The 16,384-nt window shown below is 39.0% G+C and overlaps 1 long non-coding RNA gene across 2 annotated transcripts in view; it reads right to left on the reverse strand.

Moving 5' to 3' along the window:
* The window catches only part of LOC122980061, a 29,358-nt gene extending 22,025 nt beyond the window's left edge, over positions 1 to 7,333 (reverse strand). The window contains exons 1-2 of one of the 2 annotated variants that reach the window (XR_006402985.1): positions 7,198 to 7,333; positions 1,032 to 1,114 (exon numbers count right to left, since the gene is read on the reverse strand). This is a non-coding gene — a long non-coding RNA (uncharacterized LOC122980061). Of the gene's footprint in view, positions 1 to 1,031; positions 1,142 to 7,197 lie in introns of those variants that run through there. The other variant, XR_006402986.1, reaches the window with a different exon arrangement.
* Between the last annotated feature and the right edge of the window lie 9,051 nt (positions 7,334 to 16,384).

The raw sequence follows: 16,384 nt of genomic DNA on the forward strand, positions 1-16,384 counted from the left end.
GGCAAGGAAATTGAGTTGGTGGACATCTATAAATATCTGCTGTTGATAGCAAACTGTGCCTGAAGAAATATACAGGAGCAATCTGTACCGACGTTACAGCAGAGCTCGTTTTTCCTCCGCAGGAAATGATCTCTTTTAATATGGGTGATAAAAGATGACCTCGCTTCATCAGAGTTTTGTTCAATATGTTTTGACATTTTGGATCGCAGACTGAATTGACATGTTGAATGTGTGTAAATCAGACAGAGGAGAATAAAAACAGCCGGCAAAGGTTAACTGTGAAAGAGGTACAAAGTGATGACATTTTGTCATGTTATCACCTGCACAATATATTTTTTACCTGTCATGGTCAGCTCTTTAGAGGTCAGATGACAGCATTAGTAGTGAAGTATTAGCAGTATTTTTTAGAAATGTCTTCTCTTTTTCGCTACTGCTATTGAACCGCCCTGCTGACTCCCATAAATGACTGCTTAATGTTGTTAGCAATTTATAATGTGTTAAATACATTAAAGCTGTTAAACTCAACTTATTTTATGCTGGAATAAGACTTAAGTGCAACACATACTGTACAAGCGGTGTATGATGATGTATGATGCTAAGCCCATGTTCTCTCTGCTTAGCCCAGTACCTCTTTTTTTGCCACTTTCCCTCTTTTGACCATTTCTCTCTGCCGAAGTTGAGGATGGCTTGGAGTGAAACTCTTACTTTCAGCATTGCATGACATCATGTAATATAAAAATAACAGTAACACAGATGCACCATACAGATAGAAGTATTGTAGCAGTCAGGGTGCATTAGGACAGCAAAAGTGATATAATTGTGACTTTCCTGGAGAGTTATCGTGAATCAAGGCGCTGTTAGCTACAGTGCTTTGAGAAGGGAATCACCTGCCTTACATATACTGTAGTGGGTCGGTGCTGTCGCTAGGCCGAACTAAGTTAAAGTCATTTCACTGGCAAATGGCAACAAGTTTGCAGGTCTACATTGTTTTCTGTGTAAGCCTGCACATCTACATACATACAGTCACTGACCAGATCAACACATCTCCGCCACTGTGTTTTTACTACTTCTGTCTGTCAGGTTGGGGAAGCAGGAGTGGACCCAAACGCAGAGGCTGGAATGCAGATTTGATGAAAATCTCCTTTAATCATGGATGGTCAAGAACAGGCAAACAGAGCTGAACAGAACTAGCAGATGAAACAAAACGAATGATCCAACAAAGACTCAACTCAAAACCAGACCTTAAATACAGACTAAACTAATCAAGGAATGGGGAACAGGTGATGAGACACAAGGGCAGGCTGGGAGTGATTGGCTGAGGAAACACAGGAAGCTGACCAGACTGATACAGGGCAGGTGTGAGGAAGACACAGAGCAGAGCAGGGCTAACGAGGGTGAAGCAGGGCAAGTGAGGAGGAGTACATGAACACACAAGGGAAACAGTAACAAAACCGAAACCCAGAAAACACAATACTCTAATACAACCCACACCAACCTGTCCAAGAACCATCATGAACCTAAACTAAAGTATACAACACACCAGGCTAAACAACAGAAGTACAAACCAGGAGACCCCAAAGAACACAAGAACATAAAAAGACCAAAAAACACACAAAGTCCAGGCAGGGTGTGACACTGTCTATATGGTACATTTTAGTGTGTGCCACAAGCAACATTTGATGTACTGGACAAATTGACATTTTGACCTAATGATTGCGTGACAGTAAAGTGGAGATCACCAAAGCTCTGAGAATTCATCCTGTGAGGAATATGAATGATTCTACCAAATATCATGATATTCCATCCAATACTTGCTGAGATATTTTAGCCTGAAACAAAGTGTTGGATCGACAGACTGACATTGCCGTGTCTAGGGCCACACCCCTACTGTAGCATGGCTTGTCATAACAGTAATAATATATTATTGCTAAGAAACAGATCTGATGAAAAGTATTGCAAATTGGCTCTTTTTTTGGGCAAACTTAATGCAGATAATGTGTTTTGAAATGTGTCATAAATCTTTTAAAGCTTAGCTGTGTTTACTATTCCCTGTATCTGTTTAAATTGTGCCAAATGCTGCCAGTGGTGATAAGGGCTGAACTAAACTACATTAGGGCAGGCTCCTGTGTAGCAACACCATCTGTCTGTCTCTATCGCTCTCACACACATTTCTTTCTCCTCTTCTTCGCTGCACCGAGGTGCTGCTGTCTCTTCCTCCTTTCACCAACTTCCCCTTCGCTGAAAGGCAGATGCCCAAAATCAATTGCACTCACTCAATTTATATCAGCTCAAGTCAGCACGGCTGAATGAAATGGAGGGACGTGCACAGCTAAACTGGCTGCAATGTTCTACTCATCAATAACATGACTGATAGACATCAGGTATCATCAAGGGCGAAGAAAATAAACATTACTGTTGAATCACCGATAACAGTATGCTTCATTTTCCTGAACAGCACAGAGGCAATTCAAAATCAGACTGTTATATATATACTATCACTTCTACTAGTGGCAGCTACAGTCCTGTAAGTGAACCTGCCTGCAGTGACAGCATCATTTCAACACACTGGCCAGGAGGAATTCCATATGATGCACTGTAAGGATTAAAAAAAAAAGCTTCTCACGATAAAGAATTCACAATTACCATGAATTTATTTTCACCCGGAGAATAAGAGCCTTGACTGAAAACAAAGGAAAGCTGCAAGGCAAGTTTTAATGAGGCTTCTAGGAGATCTAAATGACCTCACATTAGTTATTGTAAGTCTTTAATAGGTCACTGCTATGTGGAGGGATGAAGGTATTATTCATTATTATTTGATATTTCAAAATCTTGTTGAGTTTGAAAATAAAGACAATGATGGTTTTCTGTCTCAATAACTAACCTGCTCATGTCATATTGAACTATTTGACTAAAATATGCTTATAACAACAAGTGCTGTAATTATTGAACGCTAAATGAAGCGCATTTGAAATTAATTCCAAACATCGGCTCCTCCTCAAAGTGACGAATGTTACAGAAGAGCAAACTCCATTTTGCCTTTAAATATTCATAGTCATAATGTATTGGCAAACACAAACAGCTGACGCAAGTGTTTGCTCTGGGATATTGGGCTGGAAAGGCGGCAGCATCTTCCCCTCGCGGGAGGGAGAAATTCAATTGAAGGATTTGGAGAAAATCCTGTCGGGTGAACTGTGTCTGCTCCAGTTGCAAATGCAGTGTTCTGCAGCATCCTGTTGTTTCCCTCTGGGCTCTGTGCACGTTTGTGTGTGTGTGTCTGTGTGTGTGTGTGTGTGTGTGTGTGTGTGTGTGTGCGCGTGTGTGTGTGTGTGTGTGTGTGTGCGTGAGTGTTTGTGTATGTGTGTCTGTTTGTGAGACACTGTGAGGTGAGGGGGCGGGTTATAAAATCAAAGTTTTAAGTTCCCAAGACCTCAGAACTGCAAAGAACTGAAAGTAACAATCTTCTCAATTTTCATGACAATACAAAGTACACATGTTCTTTTCCTCTATTGTTGATTTATTTAACACAATAGTGATTGAATCTGTGAACACAATACAGCTAAATCCACTGTTTTAAACAATAAAACCAAAAAGGAATAAAATCCCTTTGTTAAAAATACATACTTCTATAGCAATGTCTAAAATTTTGAAAATGAGAAGTATTGCTAATTGTTCTGCAACCACTGGGAGCTACAGTAAATACATGACCAGCATATACCTAACACAAAAGTGACGTACCGTAATACCAGAGGGAGCGATGATACATATTTCACAAGTGTCCCTGTTACTTGCAGTAACAGATATAGTAACATTATCTGGGAAAGATCAGCTGATGAAAAACAGCATTAAGTGGTTTTTTTAGCCACCTGAGTGCAGTGGAGCAAGCAATCAATTGCCTCTTTACACATTAAGCAGACATAGAGCAACATTAGCATTGATTTGGAGTTTGTTTCTGGCCAATTAAACTGAATTTTACATCCAATATTCACTCTCCTTTTAGCTCTGTTTTAGTCTCCACTAACTCCTGAGAACAAGACTTGGTCAAAACCTAGTCCTATATGTCTGGACCATGTATGGTCAGTGTGTGAATTTGTTAGATAGTCAATGGTAGTGTCTATAATGTGAATTTCTGGATATTAAATGTTCATCTGCAATTTTCTGTAGTGCTCCCAATAATATTTGTTGTTAAAGTGTGCTGAAGTAACATATCACATGACGTGATTAAGCAACTTTTGAGTCACAAAAGGGTATAAATGCATTAGCAAGAACAATACCTTCCACTCATATCTTGGGATGTTTGATTTGAAAGATTATTTATTTTAATTTTCATTATAACTATTCTGATTATCTGTTAACTTACCCTGTTTCCATCTGTTTCTATCTGCAGATGTCTGTAAACATATGGTCTATCAATATGTTTACGTAGCATTGCAGAAGGAAGGCCACAGATGACAGGAAGCAGGAAGAAGAGTGGGGAACACATGACAGGAGGGGAACGGCAGAGATAGGGAGCAGCTTTTAGCCATGCCTGGGGTCTGGGTAAAGATGAGGTGGGCCAATTTTAGTCTTGTACAGCTTGGCACCTCTCTCTTCCTCAGCACATCTAAGGGCATACCGTGGAGGAACCACCAGGGGAGGGGGAGAGAGAGTAAAGGCCCAGAGATTGCCCCACCAGGGTGACCAGGAACCACAGGCAAGGTGGTGCTCCCCAGCCCCCCCAAAACGTTCCCCTCCAGGCGACTGGAAGTCTGGAGCAGGGTTGTAGGGAATGGTGTGAGAGTGCAGCGGACACAGAAGTCGGGCAGAGTTTGGAGCTCTGCCCGGACATGTGAGTCATGATAGTAGCAGTACTCTGGGCACCATTAGAAGGTTGTGTGTGCGTGCAGAACAAGTGACTTCTATTTCTTTCTCCCCGTCCTCAGAGCACCTGCGGAGACCAGCAGCCTACAAGAAGACTGCGGCTCAGGAGTAGTAGCAGCTGGTGACAGTCCACAGCCTACTCCCTACTCCTGAACATTGAAAGGATATTTTAATTTCAGAATTTTATAGTATTCATTTTAAAGACTTTTTAGTTTCTTTTAGCAGGGATCTTTTACCCTTTTTAATTTGCTTTTAAACAGTTTTATTTATTTTGATATTTTATGTTGATCTTTTTATACCCTGGTTTTAAGTGTTGTAATAACTCACTTTTTAGGGTCTAGCTCCTCGGTTGCCCAGTGTTGCTCTCTACCCAGTCAAAAGAACCCCTAAACCCTTCAAAATCAATCCCTCCATTACCCTCCATTACATACACTGAGTTCCTCAGAACGGTAAACGAAGTAACAGTGAGCTGAAAGATACTGAAACGCTAGGGAGAACCGCAAAGCAGAGGTCTTCACCAGTCCACTCAGTTCTGAGAAAACAAGACACAAGTGAGACTAGTGACAGTGTGCAGCAGAGCAGGCAGGCACTATCAATTGGAGCAGATTAAAGTTAATAGTAAAACTGTGAATGTACAGTTTAAGCTTCAATTTGTCAGTTGATAAATGCTACAGTTCCTCAAGACCAAGTTCCCCTGCTTTGCTCGCCAAATCCTGAGTAAATTGAAGGGGCTTAACTTTAAAGTTCTTCGGCCTCGGGCTTCCAGACCCATGGTCTGGATGCTGAAGCAGGAATGGTTAACACATGGTACATTAAAGTTGCAGAAAATATTTGTAGAAAACCTGCGACCTATAGTATATTAAAAATGTATGCTAATAAATGATTATTTTTTGAATTTGGCTCACAGATATTAAATTGGTTAGAAAATGATCTTCTATCTATAGTCCAGCTGACTACAGAATGTTTTGTTCTTGATGCACCTTAAATTATATCTTTAGGCTTTGAAGCATACTGTATACACTAATTATTTTGGAATTAGTTTCTATGACTGTATTTACTCATAAGACAGTATTATTAGGCTATAGTGTCGCTGCTCTTTTCCACCGCAGCTGCTTGTTAGACTGATCATGATTACTGAAAGATCATCATTCTGTTCTCTCTCTGTTTGGGTCAACTGCATTTTGGATCAGGTCTAATTATCATTGGGTCTATTTGGGTTGGGTCTGGTGCTGCTTGAGTCCTCTTTTAATTTGGGTCTCTCTTTTATAAAAATTTAACAGGTCATATCAGATCCAACATTTTGGATCCACGAAGACCCCTACTACAAAGTAATAGAGTGGGTTTGTCACTATAAGCAACCCCTTTCTTTTTTTAATACCTTTTTCATTTTATTGTCATCATAGCAATTCATACATCGTACCTATTTTACTGGAAGGTAACATAGGTACTAGGTCACTATTTAGTGATGACAACATTTTTAATGACATACTTGAATGACATGCAACCCCTTTCACTCATATTTAGTCATTTGATCCATTTTTTGGATAAAAATAATGTAGATTTAAAAGGTCCTACACATATCAATGACACACCCACTGTTTTCACAGTATTTTCTACTAATGACAAATCCAAGTTTTCATAATTAGTTTGCAATTTGTAAACTCAGTTTAGTTATCCTCCAAGTCATAATTATGACTCAGAACCTCAGATATGAAAACCTTTAAATATCCAACTGGGTGTTAAACAATATGGAAGTCCAACTGAAATCACATTTTATCATCCCTCTTTGCAGTCAAATAAAATGTCCACATGCTTTTTTAATGTATTGTTAATAGTTTTGTATTATTAGAATGAATAAAAAAGGTCTTTGGAAAAATATCAGAAATACCTCTTTTTGTCTCTAACTGACGTTAGCAGTACACTTTTCCCAGATGAATGTTTGTTTGGTGGCTTGTTCAACAAGCTAAGGTGCAGGACACGACGTGTGTTCATGTTTTAAGTTAATAGCCATTTCGTTGTTACCATATAATTTGTTAGCTAGGTATGTATCATTAAACCTGACGGTGACACTGCCATAATAGTCCAAGACCTGAGATGATGTGCAGGTCAATCCAGCCATTCATACCTTTCACTTGCACTTTCAGCATTTAGCTGACACAACCCTAAATGATTTATGACTGGGTTCCTACATTAAAGTCTTCAGGGTTCAGACATTGTCTATTTTAATCATGGAACTGAAAATACATGATATTCCTTAGTCCCTGGAAAGATGAGAAAGGAAGAGGTGAGAAAAGTGACAATATTTGATGCTCTTCATGGAATATTTAATAAAGCATTTACCTGCTCTCCAGCTGCTTTACTCTTCATAAAACCACAGAGCACTTGGACTTGAAGTGTCAGCCTAAATGAGGAAGCAGGCCTGAAAAGAATGCCTGATCTTGTCATGGTCCGGCTGTGTCTCTCCCTCATTCATAGTGTTTCTGCTGTTTACCCCTCCCTTGTGTTTCTAGTATGTCCCCTGTTTTGTTCTCTCTCTATGTCTGTGAGTGTCTGTCTGGGTGTGGCGCTCTGTTTCCCTCCTGCTGCCGATCAACCTGCACACCTGCAACCCATCCACTCATCAAGCTCCTGCAGTATATACATACCCCGATTCTACTTTCCAGTCTTCACCAGATCATTCAGTTCACCAATGTAGTACTAACATTACAGCCAAGTTCAAGTCTTAAGTTTGCCTGAACTGAGTCTGACTGTGTTTTCCTGCCTGTGCGTCAGGTTCATTAACCATCTTAAGTTTTTGTCTGCCTGCCTCGCCCAGTGTCTCGCCAGCCTGCCTTCAGCCGACAGCTCAGCTCTCTCTGCCTGCCCTGCTCCATCTTTATTCTGGATCATCTCTCCAAACTTCCATTTCAACAAGTCCTCAATAAAACTGCAAGCCATGTGTCTGAATCCTGCTTTTGGGTCCAAATTTAGTTAAACCTCACAGATCTCCAGATAACTGAAACTGCAACGTGAGCTCTCTCAAACATGCTCACTTATAAATCAAGCTAAGGCATACGGCAAGGCAGAAAGTAAGGCTGTGAGCTTGGTGTGGTAAGTGCATACAGTATGAGCATTCACCTTTTATTAATCTTATCTTTCCCTATCCTTAAAGTGGCTATAACTTTTTTAATAACAATGTATCAAATGACAATGTGCAATGTGCAGATATTGTTGAAAGTGAGATTTTTTAAAAACATTGCCAGTGGATGTAAAAAAAGAAAACTGTCATTGAATTTAATCCGGGTTTTGCAGAATCACTGAATATCTACATTCTTGATTGAGGATTGGTTTGTTTATTGTGCTTTGCTGTTCTCTCCACAAGAAGGAATTTGACACTGTTAATCACTGAATTTTCATGTCTAGGTTATCTAGCTTCAGTTTTTCTTCAGATGCACTGAAATGGATAGAATTCTATCTATTAAATCGATTGATGATTCTGTCTGAGTACAGAATCATCAATCAACTGCCCTCCGTCTGTGGATAGGTATCCCACAAGATCTATCCTGGGCCCATTGCTATTTACATTATATATCAGTGATTTTCCATCTGTATGTCCTGACACCAACATCTAAATGTATGAGGATGACACTGTATTTATGTCCATGGTAGCAGTATGACACAAGTTGTTAATGAACTCACAAACTCCATGGTTCATGTAACAGCATGGTTAAAGCAATGCTGTTTGCAACTAAATGTGTCTAAAACAGTATGCATGGTTTTTTTTACCAAGACGAACAGTTCTAATGTAGAGCCAGATGTCTTTGTATCAGAGGAGAGGGAGGCTACAGGTCGTATCTTGAATGCAAATACCTCAGAGTTCTGATTGATCCCAAATTTTCTTTCAAGGCTCAGGTGAAAAAGGTTTGTAACCAGGTCAAATTCAGTCTTTCAAATTTCAGGTTCATCCAAGATAACATGTCAACAGAGGCAGGGAAGATGTACATGCATTCTGTGGTCATTTTTCATATCACTTACTGCTTAACAACCTGGTTGCAGACTAGCACCACTACTCTACAACCATTACAGTCTTTGTATAAACAAACGCTTAAAATCCTTGACAAGAAATTGTAACATTTTCATCGCCCAAAATTTAAAAAAATATAACTTTCTGAGTTGGGAAAACATGATTAAATATGTAGATGTTTGTCTTACCTACAAGATTGTATATGGCTTGACATCTCCTCCATTCACTTTGTCAATATAAGAACAACTGCATATAGATGTGCAGCAAGAGGGGACTGCACTATCCCACTCAGAAAAAGTGCTTTCAGTGAGTCTGCATTGTCTGTTAAAGCTGCACTAGAATGGAACTCACACAATCACAGCAACAATGAGGTAACAGGACAAATACGGTTTATTTAGAGATCACTTAAAGAAATTGTTAATACTCAACTCTGTCAGCACTAGAACTCAATTGCATCTTACTGTCCTCAGTCTGTCTGTGCTGAACTTCCCTTGCTATTTTGCTATCGCCAGTCTGCCCTCATATACCTGCATGCATGTCTTATTGTGGTCTTGCCTTTATTGTATCAGACTGATTTATGAATTTTATATACTGTGCATGCTTTTTATGTCTGTAATAAGGGAGTCCTGAATGATGTTTTCATTAACATTAATATTCTCTTTTCTTTTTATTATTGTCCTGCATGCTTATAAATGATCTCAATAACTTTGTAAATTCAATCTTGTATTCTGTTTTAAGGGTGACTGTAACATTCGTCCAGAGACTACAGATGAAATATAGCCTCTTGGCCAACTCTGGTGCATTTCAAGCAGTGTTTATTATTGTGCACTGTCCCTGTTAAATAAACCAACAAATAAAAAAATAAATAACAGCCTTGCAATAAAACCACTGAGGCTGTTTGTTGCTTCAGGTACCAGTGAGATGATAAAATACAATCCTCGAAAACCATTTATAATACTGTAAGGAAGAATTTTACAACTCTGGAAAGTTACTCTGCAACAATTATTTTATCATCCATTTCGAATGTTGCAAGGTAAACAGTATAAACTGACTTGCATAGTGTATTGTTAGATGATGCCATATTGTGGGGGTTTTTTTGTTGTTGTTTTGTTGTTTTTTTTCTTTTGGCAGAGCCCTCTGATGGCAATTATCTCATTGAAATGAATGAAGAGGGTATGTTTTCTTCTTGCAGTGTTAACTGCAGTTTGAACACAACCTCATCTAAATGTACTGAATTCTATAGCACCTACTTCTCCATTACAGCAATACCTGTCCTTGTACTCGTACATGTAGAAGCTGCTGCCATTGAGCAGCTTTCCTGGAGTTTCTTATTTTGTCTGATACCTCTGATGGAAAAGAGAGACTGGCTTTGGAGAGACACAGAATGCTGAGACATACTCAAACCTCCCCTTCCCAACAAACAGACAGTTAGATGCCAACATGAGGTTTTCATGATCTGTTTTTCTTCTCACACTTCTGCGTTCAAAGTAAACTGTTTCACAGAAACTCCAGAAATGCCTGCAGACATGCTGTACCCCCATATAAAATGAGTAAAGTAAATTCTGCAGCTGGTCTCTGTCTGAGTACATGTTTAGTCAGGTGTATCATCGCTGCCACCCAGTGGCACAACTGCAGTATCACATTTATGTCAACCATCTTTGCACATGAAAGCAGTGAAGATATAACCACTACTTTTTGTAAAGTCAAACTGGAGCAGTAACTAATACTACTCTGAATGGGGAGTCAGATACATGTTTTGTCTATATTTTAGAGGAACAATATCCAAATATGTCACCATTTTTTTTAAATCCTCAGGGGCTATGGTAATACAGTGGAAATCGTTTACAGTGATCACTTCTGTCCGGGTCACATTGATCACGATAAACGAACGATTATTGTAAACTATATCTTTTCTTTTTCTCATGCAGATTACCATCTAATTGACATTTGTATATTTATTTATTTATGATTCAAAATACAGTAGGGGAGAACGGGGTAAGTCAAGCCAATGGGTAAAATGAGCCACCCCCTATATATAGGTAACCATAAACAAAAGTAATCATATGACCATAAAATAAGAAAGTATAGTTCACATTACGCATTCCATCTTGGACTCAAGCACACATGGAGAGAGTGGTAAGAAAAACAGAGCAAAAAAAAAAAAGATTTTTGTCATGCCAAGTGAGTTCATAATGTTAATAAAGTTGTCAGTCTTGCCTCTTAATAGGAAATAGATACGTTTTATAGATAATAGATACGTTTCGGACATTATTACATGTTAATTTAAATCAGTGTAAGCTACAAAACAAGGCCATAAACTTAACATATTTGTGAGTCAATGGCTCAGTTTACCCCCAAAAGTGTAAGTAGGCCACATATGTACAGAGTAATCTGTGTATTTAAGTATTATTTTCTGATATTCTAGAGTCTAGAGACACTGTTCATGTTAATGTTTGATCACCGTTACAAATGTTACAGTGTTGATGAATAAATACCTAATTGTTGACTAATGTTAAGTTTAAGCCACACAGAAACATGCTGTACATACAGACAGGTGACAAATTAAAGGAAAAACCAACACAAAGTGTCTTGGTAAGGTGTTGGGCTATCACGTGCTGCTACAACAGCTTCAATGCACCTTGACATTGATTCTACAGTCTCTGAACTCTACTAGAGGGATGAACACCATTCTTCAAAAAGATATTCCATCATTTGGTGTTTTGATGATGGTGGTGTAGAGCGCTGTCTAATACGTCCGTCCAAAATCTCCCACAGGTGTTCAGTTGGGTTGAGATCTGGTGACTGCAAAGGCCATAGCATATGATTCACATTATTTTCATACTCATTGAACCATTCATTAACCCCTCATACCCCCTGAATTGGATCATCGAGAGAGACCACGCCAGTCAGGATAGAAATGTTTCATCATAGGATAAAGGTGATCACTGAGAACAACTTTGTATTGATTTGCAGTGACCCTTCCCTTTAAGGGGACAAGTGGACCCAAACCATGCCAGCAAAATGCCCCACACAGCATAACAATTAATTTGTCAAACAACAAACATTGTTTTACTTAAAAGTATGAGTTTTTGCCTTTGTTAAATTGATAGCATTAATGACGTTCAAAATTATCTCAAAATTGTTTGATTTTGTATCATTTTTATACCAATATTTAATGGTCGCACAATTTACACCCAGGGTGCTCAATTTACCCCAACCCCATGCTCATTTGTGGCAAGTTGTGCCATGGGACTAATTTTTTCATGGGTCATTGTTCTAAAACCATAATAATTAGATAACTTGTTTTAATTTCCAACAACAAATTACACAACGACTATTATTTGAAACAAATACACTTTCCATTTTGCAGTAAAATCATCAAATGTAAAATGTGGCTCATGTTACCCTGTTCTCCCCTACACGTGTGAGCCAGGAAATGTTTTATAAGAGCAAGCTATGACAGGAGAAAGGGACAGTGACAGCCACAGTTATGCAAAAGTATAACTTGACATTTGGCAAGAGGCAGCGTACAGCCTGGGCAGGTCGCCAGTCAATCACAGGACATATAGTATAGAGGCAGACAACAATTCACACTCACATTCACACCTACGGGCAATTTAGAGTCACCAGTTAACCTAACCTGCATGTTTTTGGTCTGTGGGAGGAAGCCGGAGTAAATGGAGAGAGCACGGGGAGAACATGCAAACTCCATACAGATGATATATATTATAACTTATAACAATATTTTTCAACTGTGTATTGCAACAGGAGGAGTTTAACAAGATAATATGTACACAGTAAGCTGCAAACAGGTAAAGTGCATTGACTCTGAATCACAAAATAAATTGGTTTAATTTGCAGATTGTAAAATCTGTTTTCTTGACAGCATAACCCTAAAGAGGACCTATTATGCTCATTTACGGCTCTAAATTTTTATTTTTGGACTCCACTGGATTAGCTTTGCATGATTCACAGTTCGAAAAACTCCTTATTTATTTTACACTGGCCCTTTATGCAGCCCCTCAGTTCAGCCTCTGTCACTAACAGTCCGTTTGAGCTCCTGTCTCTGTAAGGGCCCTATCCCGATGAGCCCACTCTGTTCTGATTGGCCAGCTTTCCAGAAGTTGCAGAGGGGCAGCACGTATCAGAGTTGTGTAAAGTCACCACCGATGCAAACCCAACATTTACTCCTTTACTGCTTCAAATTAAAAGTTTTTACATGGCTAAAGAACAGGAAACTTTTATTGTGAGGAATTTACAGGAAGTGAAACATATTCCTCACTGAATTAGAGGAGCTTCGCTAAAACCTGTCGGAACAACAACATATGGACATATCTGGAGCTCTTTGTTCATCACTTAGAAATAATGCAGGGAGGAATAGTGCAAGTAGATGATCAAACATCATCAGTGATGATGATGTTTGATGAAGAGCTGCAGATGACCAGCACAGCTCCAACACTCAATTTAGGTAAACTATTAATTTTACTTTTCAGTGCTGTGTAATGGAGTCATGGCTTGGTGTGACTACTCCCAAAACAATGGAAAATGCCATAATGGAGCAGTGAACTCTCATAGGTGACCATATAAAAAAATCAATCACAAGCCGACATCGGCTCAGGCTGAAAGTAGAAAAAATTGCTGGAAACTGAGCGTTCAGAGCAGTCAGAAGCCGGTTATTTTTACTCACAGGGATTACTTCTACATACGTTTACCTCATTATTTGACACATCAGCCACTTTCAACATGAACATCCAACATTGTGACATTATATATGTGCCTGAAAATACAGAAAAGCATAATTCTGCCCACCTTTAGCAGCACACATGATGGAATTTTAAGCTTGGTGATGTTCCTTGCCAAAGTGGACCATGGGAGTTGTTGTACCCTTTACTTGTACTTTCATTTTTTGTTTTGGAAAGATATTGTCAGACAGCCCCCACCCCCAGTCCAGTGTTGGAAAGGCATAGGAGAAGAGGGTTTCTTTAGCTATTCGACAGTCTGACAAGCAATTCTGATGTGGTACTGACCAAACTGACCTCAGCCTGCCTAAATAATGAAGCAGCCAAGCTAGAAGACTGGATTTTGAAGATGTGGTAGTTGTTTTGCAGAGAAACTGGTGGAGAAGAAATGCTTTAAGGTTAGCTTAGTCTGTTTTAACTTTTGAATAGCGCAAACATTTGTCACATTTTATGACGCTTTGCTGATCATGTTATTACACATTTTGTCAAAGGAAAAAAAATCACAAACTGGTTTTTCCTAATCCATCTCAAGATGACAACAGTGCTCTGTCACCAGTGAGGAGGCTACACTGCTAAGAGCTACTGATTAAGACAGTAACAATGGTGATTCAGTATAGTCAGTTCAGTTTACAGATTTGGTGTTAAAGATTCATATGTACATGCACTGAACTCCTCTAATGTGTTATAGTTGGAAGAAGAGGAATCTGAGAAAGATGAAACTGCAAACAAATAATTTGCTAAAGAATCCTTCTGGTATTGAACAGGCCCAGGTAAGCATTTATACACAAACATGTTTTTTTTTCAAAATGCCTCCTGTTTTAATCAGAATACTTTTTGCATTCAGGTAATAATAAAAGCTTGAGCTACACATTTAAAATACACACTTTCTCATGTTCTTTTAGCACAGTTCGCCCACACACAGAAAACTTGTGGCCAATTAAAAATAATTAGCTGTGGATTTGCCACTTAAAAGGACAGAAGTCAGTGTCCAGTGTGTGGGTAGTTCTAAGAATATAGGGGAAAATTTGCTCAGAGCTGTACATCACATAGTAAGCTGCGATATCTCTGGCAAAAAAATTTAAATAAACATTTTCATATCTGTAATCCATACCACCCCCACCTCCTACATACTCTATGACCATGCAGAGGTGCCTCCATGTCTAAACATAGCAAAACACAGTCACAGTAAAGGGGTTCTCTGTGAAGGTAAGGATGTTTCACTCCACAAACACTTGCTGGATCCCATTATTTTTAACCAACCTTTGATCATCTTCAGTGCAAAACTCTAACAGGTCTCCCTGTGGCACACCAGATTTACAGCTCTGCACAGGAGGGAAAACATAGAACAAGTGGGGAGAAATGAAATCACCCAGACAAATTCTAAGTGTGAACACAACTCATTTTATCCACGTCCTCATTTGTTTCTTCTCTGCTGTGATTGGACTCTTCAGTGTCCAAAGAGACTGAGTCAACTGAACACAAAGAAGTCTCTTACTCACCCACAGGCGCTGTTGCTAATGAGCTTCGATGGTCTCAAAGTTGCTCTACATGCATTTCTTAGGAGGAGGGTTGCTGTCTGCACGACTCTAAATGTGAAAAAATAACTCTGCAACACTGACTTGCTGCAACAGTCTTCTCTTTATTCAGCCAACACATTTCAGTACAGGGCCTTGATCAGGGTGTCTTATTTTTCTTCAATCAAACACACTATAGAAATAAAAATTATGTAATAAATGATTGAACAAAATAACTATAAAAATGTGAGCCAATTGAATACCTTGCAATACCAAAACCCTGCCTTCATTCAATGACGTTTGAAAGGTTTTTATAAGCTTAAAGGACAAACACATAGACGACTAACATCATCAACTCATCAAGAAAAAAAATAACACAAAGGTTTGTGAGTGTTTCTTAGCATTGTCCGATGAAAAAAAATGCCTGAAAGATGAGCAACACCCACCTCATAAAGCAGCTTCTTCAGTTTGTTCTGCACCATGAAAAAATAGCTGGAGGTAACCAGGCTGTAACATGTCCTCACAGTCTCTGGCCAGCTTTACCAGCTGGACCTGAATCAATCTCAGTATAAAGTTGGCCTGCGGCACGCCACTGACAGGGGGACCCTGCAGCATTGTCCATCTGGGCTGGTTCCCCAGACTGAACAAGGATGGAAGACGTAATTTCAAACAACAGATATTAACAGATTTTTTTTAAAAGTAGCAAGACAAAATAGAATCCAATCCCATGGCTGAAGGGCCTCAACAGCAATGGCATGACAGCACAGATATGCTGCTAACTTGGTGTTTACATAAAACACCAGACGGGCATTAAAGACACATCACTAACCAATTAAACACCCTGTAAGAAAAAGGAGAACCATTAAATTGCATTGAAATTCCAATATAATAATATATTATTGACACCCATTGCATATTTCATTAGTGTTTATTGTAGTGAGTGTTCACATTGCATATAAATTATCACCATTTCATTTACATCTGACCTTAAAAGGCCAACTCAATTATCCACATATTAGTGGCTGATGTGTGAAGTTTCGGTTACAGTCAATGCAGAATTGCAATTCCCATACATGTTTTGACTGTAATCTAAAGGAGAAGTTATCTAACAATGCATATAGCTATGTTTTGGTAACTTTAGAATTTCCCCTCAATTAAAAGCATTGTGAATGTGTCAGCTGCTTCTCTACATTTTAATTGTGTTTCTGATGAATGAGATACAGACCAGTGTGTTATTAGTGTCAGTCTCCAACTCTGAATTATTTTCAATA

Source organism: Thunnus albacares, chromosome 4, assembly GCF_914725855.1.
Source record: "Thunnus albacares chromosome 4, fThuAlb1.1, whole genome shotgun sequence".
Classification (NCBI taxonomy): Eukaryota; Metazoa; Chordata; class Actinopteri; order Scombriformes; family Scombridae; genus Thunnus; species Thunnus albacares.